Here is a 9,997-nt window from a genome sequence, read left to right on the forward strand (position 1 = left end):
ACCGTTTTTCACCGTGGCTATAAATACCCCCTCTCCCCTTCCTCACTTCTTTTACTCCGCTCGACCTCTCTCCAGCTCGAGCTTCTCAAACCCTAGCGCCGCCGCTACATCATCGTCGCCGGTGAGGAAGAGCTTCACTGCCTCGACCTCGTCGCCGCTGTACTCACGCCGGCCGCGGAAATCTTCACTCCGCCGCCGCCGTAGCCGTCTTCCTCCACCAAGTTAGGGCGTGGAAGATCTCCACAGACGAGCTTCACTTCTCCACATCCCAGTTCGTCGTGTTCTTCGTTCAGGGTAATTAAAAGTTACTTTTACTGCCCACTTTGATTCAAATGTTTACCACAAAATCTTCAAAGGTGTTTTTTTTCTTGAAATCCTCACACACTAAACACCTCACATGTCATCTGCTCTTGATTCGTTTCTCTAAGCATCACTTTTCTTCAAGATTCCTCAATTGTGTGGATCTTCGATCTATACAACTCTGGAACCTAAGACAAAGAACGCTTAGTGAAATTCTTCAAGACTCATCTGGTCAAATTCCTCAAACTTGTTCTTATTGAAAAACCTTCTGAGAACGCATATGACCTCTCCAAATTCCTCGCAACTATACTCTGTTCACAGGTACTCATGTCCGCTGCTGAATCACTAGGTTCTCATCAACTTAACTCATTTGCAGCGTTCCTTGAAGAAAAGTTGCATACTTCTTCAGAGAGTTCAATTGTTCAAATTCCTCAACTGAAGAAAATGGCTACTGAAAAGAGGCCACAGAAAGGAGGAAAGAAACCTGAGGTCAATACTGCCTTTGAAATCCCTGAGGACATTTATGCGGGGTACTGCACACCCCCTGAGGAAGACAAGAATCAGCGCAAGGTGCGCATTCAAAGGATAGAAAGGAGATGGGCAAAAGAGTGGAGGGAGTACAGGTATGTGACTCCAAAGTACATGAAGAAATTCGTTGTTACTCCTCCATGCTCAAGACCTCCATTGGCACCTGGCCAAGAGGCAGATCCCACTAGCATCAAGCGCGGTGAGGATTTTCCTGAAGAATGGGCCAAGCGCCAAGCCAAGTTGGTCAAACAGGCAAAAGATGCAGTGAAGAAATTCAATGAAGATTCCACTGCTGCTGCTGAGGCCTCTGTACGGCCGAAGAAATCCATGGCAAAGAAGTCTGCGCACAAGCCAAGTGCCTCTTCTTCAATGCCCTCACGGCCAATTTCCTCAGCTCAGCCCTCACGGCCAATTCCTCAAGCCGCTCCTGCTCCTCCAAAGTCCTTAGTTGCTCCGACAAAATCCTCAGCACCTGTGCATCTTGCCATGCGCCAAAGGACTACAGGCATCTCTATTGCCTCAGGAGCTTCAGCTAGTTCCTCAGCTGCACCAAAGTCTTCAACAGGACCCTCTCTGCTGAAGACAAAGACAACTGCTGGACGAGGCTCTCGCCCAAGTCCTCAGAAGAAGCAGGTCGCCTTCCAAGTACCGTTTGATGAAGACGAAGCTGATGATGAAGAACTTGCTGAAATCATCAGAGACAGGCAAGTCAGGGCCGCTAGAGCCAAGGGCACAGAAGTGCCACTGCTTTTGGATCCAAAGTTGATCCTCGACTATATTGATCTCTGGCACAAAGACCCAAACACTCCTATGCCTGATTTCAAGTTGACACCTGGCCAAAGTCACATGCTGACCCATTTCATCAGTGAAGAAAAATGGAAATATGAGAAGGCCAGGCAACTCAAGAAAGCACAGTACAGGAAGGAGAAGTTCCTGAAGAACAACGTTATCTCTATGAGAACTGATGAACTTGTAAAGCTCCAGTCTGAAATCAAAGTCCTCAGCGATGATTTCAACGCTTACTATGCTGATTGGAAAGGAGCCAAGGTCAGGTTCGTCAATCTGACGAAGACACTCACTTCAAGTGCCGCTCCTCCTGTGCATATTGAAGTCACTCAGGCTGAAGCATCTGCTCAGCAAACTGAAGAGCATGCCAGCACCGCTGATGATAATCAGGCTGCTGAAGATAATGTGAGTTCCAGGGCACCCACTAGCGGTGCGCCTGAAGAAAATGAAGAGGTCAGGGCAACTGCATCAGTTGTGCCTGAAGAAAATGAACCAAATTCCTCTGCTCCTCCTGCGCCTACTCCAACTCCAATCCTTCCATCTGCATCTGATGTGAAGAAGACCAAGGTTGCAGAGCATGCAGCTGTGAAGAAAAGGAAAGCATCAGCTTCTTCAGATTCTTCTGCTCCGAAGAAAATGAAGCCTATGACCAGCTCTTTTGAAAACCCGATTGATGTTGTTCCAATCTCAACCATGCCATCAAAGGACCTTGTTCCTTTTGGTGAAGAATATGTGATCCCTAGCGGATCTGATGAAGAAACTCCTTCTGCTGCTACGTCAGAGCAGATGGATGAAGAAATTGAAGTGGATGAAATCCCTTCAACCCCAGTGGTTTCCTCGCCTGTGCCTCAGTTTACTGCTGAAGAGGCCGGCGTTGAAGAAATTGAAGATGAAGATGTGGACATTGGTTGTACCACCCCTTTGATGAATGATGACTTTTGGGAAAGTCAGCACCCCAATTCTCCACTCTTCACTCCACTGCAGCAAATTCCTCAGTCCCCAGTCACTACAGTTCAAATGGGATCTAATGAAGCTCATGAAGACATTCCATCCGCTAGTGCTGAAGAAACTGAAAATGAAGAATTCCAGAACCAGGCTGCCACTGAAGAGGAACCAGAAATTCCTCAGCCTGAAGAACCTGAGATTGTGATTCCTGAGGTTGTGATGCAACTCACTGACACTCCTCTGCCCAAACCAAAGGATCCCTTCTCTAGGAAGCAAAAATTCAAGACTGATGCCTTCTTTGGCGAGCATGTATTCTTCACTGCTTACAACCCCTATGACTCTACTCGCATAAGGAAGAGGCGTTTCTGGACTGCCAGCCAGGCAAATTTCTATTCCTCAGTGCTGTTCAACAAAGACAAAGTCTTCGATCATGAGCACATTCCTCACGTGGATATGGAATCTCTGTCGTGCTTCGTGCCAGTCCTCGGTGTTCCTCACGACACTGGACTGTTAAATTTCTGCACTGACATCTGTGATTGGAATGAAGAACTTATTCTTCAATTCTATGCAACGCTGCACATCACCGGCAATTCTGAAGATGTGAATTCATGGGTGCTGGACTGGATGTCTGAAAACACTCACTACAAGGCACCAGCTACTGAATTGCTTCGTGCCTTACCTCTCAGTCCGCCCCTTGAAGGTGCTTGTTGCATCTACAATGAACCTGAGCTAACTGATCACTACATACAAGTGCTGATGAAGCCTTTGAAGCCAGGTCAGACCTCAAGAACAAAATTCCTTGTGAAGGAATTGTTGTATGTGCCTCGGACTGTCTATCGCATTCTGATGAAGACATTGAGTCCAATCAAGGGCCACGACTCAAATGAAGAAGAAGTCGTTGGCATCATGAAGAATCTTCTTTTCAATATAATTCATGGCATTCCCATCAACTTCCATGATTTCTTCATGAGGACTCTGGCTAATGTCGCCATGTCACCATTTGAGTTGAAGCCTTATGCACCTTGGATTATGAGATTCATCAGGACAAGGTCTTCACTCAACTATAAAGCTAATACACTGAACCATTGCAGCTACTTGCCCCCAATTGAAGTCCTCAAACGGACATTTTCCTCAGCTAATGAAAAGGGCAAGGCTGCTGCTATAATTGATGAAGGCAGTCGTCCATTGGATGGACAATTTCACAAAGCTGCATCATACTCCACCAATGATGACTCTGCCACCCATCACTCTGCCGCCAACGCACCCAAGCAAAATCCTCAAGGCACAGCACCCAGGGTGATGACTGACCGTGAGCTACTCCTCAGTCTTCATCAGAAGGTTGATCGCAATCATAAATGGGTCAAGCGTCAGTTTGGTTCAATTCTTCACAACATGACTGCTACCCACAATGCAGTGAAGAAAACCACTACTACCTTCATGAAATCCTCAACCGCACCTGGGTTGTTCTGTAGGAGATATGCCCTAGAGGCAATAATAAATGATATTATTTATCTCCGAGTTCATAATTATGTTTATGTTCCATGCTATAACTGCTATGGTTCTCGAGTCTGCAATAACCACGAGGCTCGGAGGAAGACTCATATGCACGTGTGGAATAATAAACGGTAAAATGTATTCCTAGTCTGGCCTCTAAGACTAGCTCAAGTGTTGCATGATGGTTATGTTTTCCTGATCATGGGCATGTCTATGTCAGCAACCTTGAGGGCATAATGTTAAGAGAACATTTGTGTTGAATCGACCCGGCATGATGTTATGCTATGAGATTCATTCGTCACAAGTTTATTGGTACATAACAAAGAGATGGTTAACGTTTGCATGATTCCTTAGACCATGAGAGTATCGAGTTTCTTCATGCTTGCTTCATGAACTTTGGGGTTTGTTAAACGTCATCCGTAAATGGGTGGCTATTACGGCGGCTTACGGGTTCATGGAAAAGTGTGTCAAGTAACTTGATAGCTCAAGATTGGGATTTGCTCCTCCGACGATGGAGAGATATCTCTGGGCCCTCTCGGTGTTACGGTATCCATCATCGTCTGGCCAGACACTTTGTGATTTGATCACGGGGATGCCGGAACACGATAACGAGAAAAGAGAACAATACCGGTAACGAGGTAACTAGCATAGTGGACAAGTTGTTGATCCACGGGAATGCCAACATGTCTCACCTCGGGTATTTGTAACATATCGCGAAGCAATAGGAATAGCACACGGCAACTGGAGGTTCACTCGAATATTTATTCGTGTGGGTATAGGGGTCAATATGGGTGTCCACGGCTCCGATGTTGATCATTGATCGGAAGGGGTTCCGGGTCATGTCTATACTTCACCGAACCTATAGGGTCACACGCTTAAGGGTCATCTATCTGCTGAATACTAGACAGGGAGTCTGAGAGAAAATCACCGAAAAAGTTTCGGACACCGAAAAGTTTCGGACAGCGGAATCGTACCGCAGAGAGAGGTCATCGGATAAGTTTCGATGATACCGAAAAGTTGTTTCGGGATACACCATTAAGTCAAATTGGTTTCGGCACATGCCTGATAATTCTTGGAGGATGCCAGAATCATTCTGGAAGCTTTTTGGAATTTTCTGAGATAAAAACCGGAAATGTTCCGGAGCTGCCGGAGCCACTTCAGATGCGTTTCGCAGATGAAAATCACTAAAACCGGAATTGTTTCGGAACGCGTTGAAAATCATTTTAGTGGGTACTGGAAATGTTCGTAGCCCACATAAATATTTTCAGTTCGATCAGACGCTGAAAAATGTCGTCGTGAATAGTGAAAATCAGCTTTATGGTTACTTTATGGAAAGCCACCTTTTGGGGCTTTGCTCCAAAAGATCTTGGGGATGACATGGATGGATAGGAGCCATTTTTTGGGCCCCTCATGGGGGTGTGGCCGGCCACATGGGGTATCCCCCCTTGGGGACCCTCTTGTTCCTTGGTTTCACTCCTAGGCCCTTGTGGAAGGACTTCATTCATGTGCATTTTGGGTTTTTTGTGAAACTACCCTACCCCCTTGGGATTTCCTATAAATAGAGGTGGAGGGGCAGCCCTCCACACTCATCCCTTGCTCTCATACACATGCCATGCATTATCTGGCTTCTTCTCTCCCTCCCACGAAAAGAGTTTCGTAGAGCCGTAAGGCTGTCTGGGTTCCGGCAGGAACTAGTTCTGGACGGCGAAGCCCTGCCGGATAGATGACACCGTATGTGTGCAACTCTGTAGAGAGATCGTAGTTTCGGTCTTAGTTCGTGAGTGCCTCCCGAAGGGCTGTCCGTGTGACCGTCCGAGTTTCGAAGGTCCTCCCGAAGGGCTGTCCGAGTGACCGTTCGAGTTTCGAAGGTCCTCCCGAAGGGCTGTCCACGACACCGTTCGGGGGCTGTTCGACCGCCTCCTGGAGGGCTGTCTAAGGAGCAGATGAGGGTATACATCCTCGCGGTTGGGAGGTTGTAAATCCTAGCTGCGGGGATCTGCACCGCCGATCGTCATCGACTCTACTTCCCGCTGCGCTACGAGTCGGTAACGAAAAAGATCAAACCATGTATGCAGTCTCCATAGTGGTCCTAGGCTGGTGCGTAGGTCGGAAATTTTTTGTTTTCTGCTGCGTTCCCCTACATGTTCTGTCTCAAGTCTATAGTGAAGAAGATCTGAAGACAATGGGTCTCACGGACGATCTTGACTGGGTTGCACCTCCTCCGAAGAAGTACAAGAAGGTCAAGGTTCCTACCTTGGTGGCCAGCTCCTATTCTTCATCACGTGACACTGATGAAAATGAAGATTTGGACGACACTGCGGCAGGCCCTACTCCAACAACCGACCCCCAACAACGCTGATGCTCCTTCATCACCTTGATATTCTTCAGGGGCGTTAGTCCTCTTTTTCAACCCTTTTGGCCATTTGATGACAAAGGGGGAGAAATTTGAGTTAGTCTTCAAGCGGGTCTATTATATGGGCGTTTTTTTCTAAGTTGCAACTCTCGTTCTTTTGAAGACTTTGCTAGATCGAGTTGTAAACTTAAACTCTATGGTGACCTGATACTTTTGCTGTTTTCTTCTGCATGCTTATTCCTCGTTAATGTTATTGCATGCATGCTGAATTACATCAGTCACCATATTTCATCATGCATTTCAAATTCTTCATATATTATGTCAAATGCGTGTATGAATTACAAGATATAGGGGGGGGGGGGTCTCCATGATTCAACTCTTCAAGTGTGCATTGCTTCAAAGGCAAATTCCTCACTATGCACATCTTCAGGGGGAGTTCTTCTATATCTTGCAATCAAATTCCTCAATATCAGTATTTACACTTCATATGTTTATCCCCGTTGAAAAATTAACCTATATTGTCATCAATCACCAAAAAGGGGGAGATTGTAAGTGCATCTAGTGCCCCTTAGTGCTTTTGGTGTATTGAAGACTTATAGGTTAAGGGACTAATGCGTTTGTGAGTGTACACAGATCTATAAGTCTATGAGGGGTTTGATAATTACAGTCGATCCCTAAAAATGAAGTTCTTCGACTGAAGACTTTGGATTTCTGAAGACTTTCTGAAGACTTTGAAAGTGAAGAAATTGGTGTCACCTTGAAGACTTGGTATTCATTTGAGGAATATGAAGCATGAAGACTTTTGTTTTCGTAGTCTCATTTTCTCTTTCTTGAGTCATAGGAAACACCGTACTGTTAAAGGGGTTCGAGGAAATACTAAGGAAAAATTTCCATGTGATGCTCAAACTCAAAATCCTACACCTACCAATCCCTTCGAGTGAAGCCATTGGAAATCTCATACAGTTCAGTCATATTCTTTAGTGACAGAGACGAAGTTCTTCTGGTCTCTGAGGAATTTGTTCTGACTGAGGAGTTAGGAATTCGCCAGTGCGGATTGCCTACACAGTGAGGAACATGATAGCCCTGAGGAATTTGATACTCAAATTTCCGACAGTTGCTGTGCTATGCGCTAGCTGTCCCAAAATATCTACCCACCTAACGGTCATATCATTGAAGGGCATTTATGTCTTATCATGACGGCTGCTCCCTAGGCTATAAATAGCCGCCCCCTACAACCACTAGATGGTTGGCTGCTCCGAGAGAAACTGACACTTGTCATTTGAGAGCGTCCCATCCTCCGAGGTCTTTGAGCGAAAATCATCAAGTGAGGAAAAACCCCAAACCCAAACACCTACAAACCCAAAGTGATTGAGCATCACTGAAGGGATTGATCCTGCGTGGATCCGACGCTTGCTACCTTTGAAGACTGTGCTTCTTCCAGACGGTTAGGCGTCATGGTATAGAGCATCCAAGAGGAAATTGTGGATCGCCGAGTGACCGAGTTTGTGAAGGTTTGGAAGTCACCTGAAGACTTACCACGAGTGATTGGACGAGGTCTGTGTGACCTTAGTTCAAGGAGAATACGGTGAGGACTGTGTGTCCGGGACTGGGTGTCCTCAGGTTTAAATACCTAGCCGCTCCAACCAGATGTACAACTGAGACAGCAGTTGGAACTGGTCTACCAAATCATTGTCTTCACCAAGCCAACTGGTTCTATTTCCTCAACTCTTTCATTTCTTCATTCCTGTGTTGTGAAATTGTTCATATCTGTGTTTGAAGACTTTGACTGAAGACTTTCTCAATTTCCTCAGTTCAATTTCCTCAGTCTGTTTGTCTTCATCCTGTGTTATCCTGTGTTTACGCTTTCTGTACTCTGTGCTTGTTTTCATTTCATCATGATGACTATGCTTGTGCTCTGCTATGCATACTTGTGAGTACTTATTCCGCTGCAAGTAGTTCTTCGCTAAGGAATTTCCTCACCCACAAATTCCTCAGTGAAGAATTTATAAAAATCGCCTATTCACCCCCCCTCTAGTCGATATAACGCACTTTCATATGATTGATTTATTTGTAGGCTTGAAGTATTATTGTTTTTATGTCAAATGATAAACTATTGCTTTGAATCACTCGTGTCTTAATATTCATGCCATGATTAGATACATGATCAAGATTATGCTAGGTAGCATTCCACATCAGAAATTATCTTTTTATCATTTACCTACTCGAGGACGAGCAGGAATTAAGCTTGGGGATGCTGATACGTCTCCGTCGTATCTATAATTTTTTATTGTTCCATGGCAATATTATACAACTTCCATATACTTTTGGCAACTTTTTATACTATTTTTGGGACTAACATATTGATCCAATGCCCAGTGTCAGTTCCTGTTTGTTGCATGTTTTATGTTTCGCAGAAACCCCATATCAAACGGAATCCAAATGGGATGAAAACGGACGGAGAGTTGTATCAGTGGTCGGTAGAACTTGAGGGAATATTTGTTCTACCTTTCGCTCCTCGTTGGGTTCGACACTCTTACTTATCGAAAGAGGCTACAATTGATCCCCTATACTTGTGGGTTATCACACCTCCACCGAGGATTTTGTCCCCCAATGACTGTTCTGTTTCCAAGTCTATGTGCTCCATAGTTTCTGCAAATATTACAACATGGAAATTAATATACAAACATGACAAATGGATATATTAGTGGCAAACATAGACCTAGCTAGCTAATCACAACAAGTAATATTAATTAGTGGCATCGACGCTTCTACGGTTTGGGGTGGCCTCGACAACGCTTCTAGGGTTTGGGGTGGCCTCGGCAACGCTTCTAGGGTTTGGGGTGGTCTCGATGCTTCTAGGGTTTGGGGTGGCCTTGACGCTTCTAGGGTTTGAGGTGGCCTCGCGGCAACGCTTATAGGGTTTGGGCCAGACCGCCTCTCTCATGAATGTCCGACGTCCGGACCGACAAGGGATTTAAGAAAATGGCGCTATTATGGATGTGCAGAAAATGGTCCCTATTTTTCCTGATCTCATCTACCCTTCTATATGTCACGTTGTCTAGTGTCAAAAGGATTCAAGAAAACCATGGCTTCATCATTAGCCGGAAGTAACAGGCGCATGATGGTATGAAGCTCTCCAAAGTTATTTTGGAACGGAGTCCTGATAGGATAATTCGCTTTTTGGTACGAAGTTCAGCAAGAGCCTTTCGAATGTCGCTATTTGGAAGGCCTTTGCTGAACTTCGTACCAAAAAGCGAATTATCCTATCAGGACTCCGTTCCAAAATAATTTTGGAGAGCTTCATACCATCATGCGCATGTTACTTCCGGCTAATTATGAAACCATGGATTTCTTTAATACTTTGACACAAGAGAACGTGCACGTGTAGAAGCGTAGATGAGATCAGAAAAAATATGGATCAACTTAATTATGCACATCCATAATGGGGGCATTCTTGATAAATCTCTTATAAATCTCGAGAGAGATTGTCGGGTAGGGGCGGGAGGGGGTAGGAGATCGACAACATTTTTTTTTCTAGGGTTTGGGTGTCCTCGAGAGTTGGTCAAGCGAGAGGGGGTTGATCGACGTCCC

This window comes from Triticum aestivum, chromosome 3D (assembly GCF_018294505.1).
Source record: "Triticum aestivum cultivar Chinese Spring chromosome 3D, IWGSC CS RefSeq v2.1, whole genome shotgun sequence".
NCBI lineage: Eukaryota > Viridiplantae > Streptophyta > Magnoliopsida > Poales > Poaceae > Triticum > Triticum aestivum.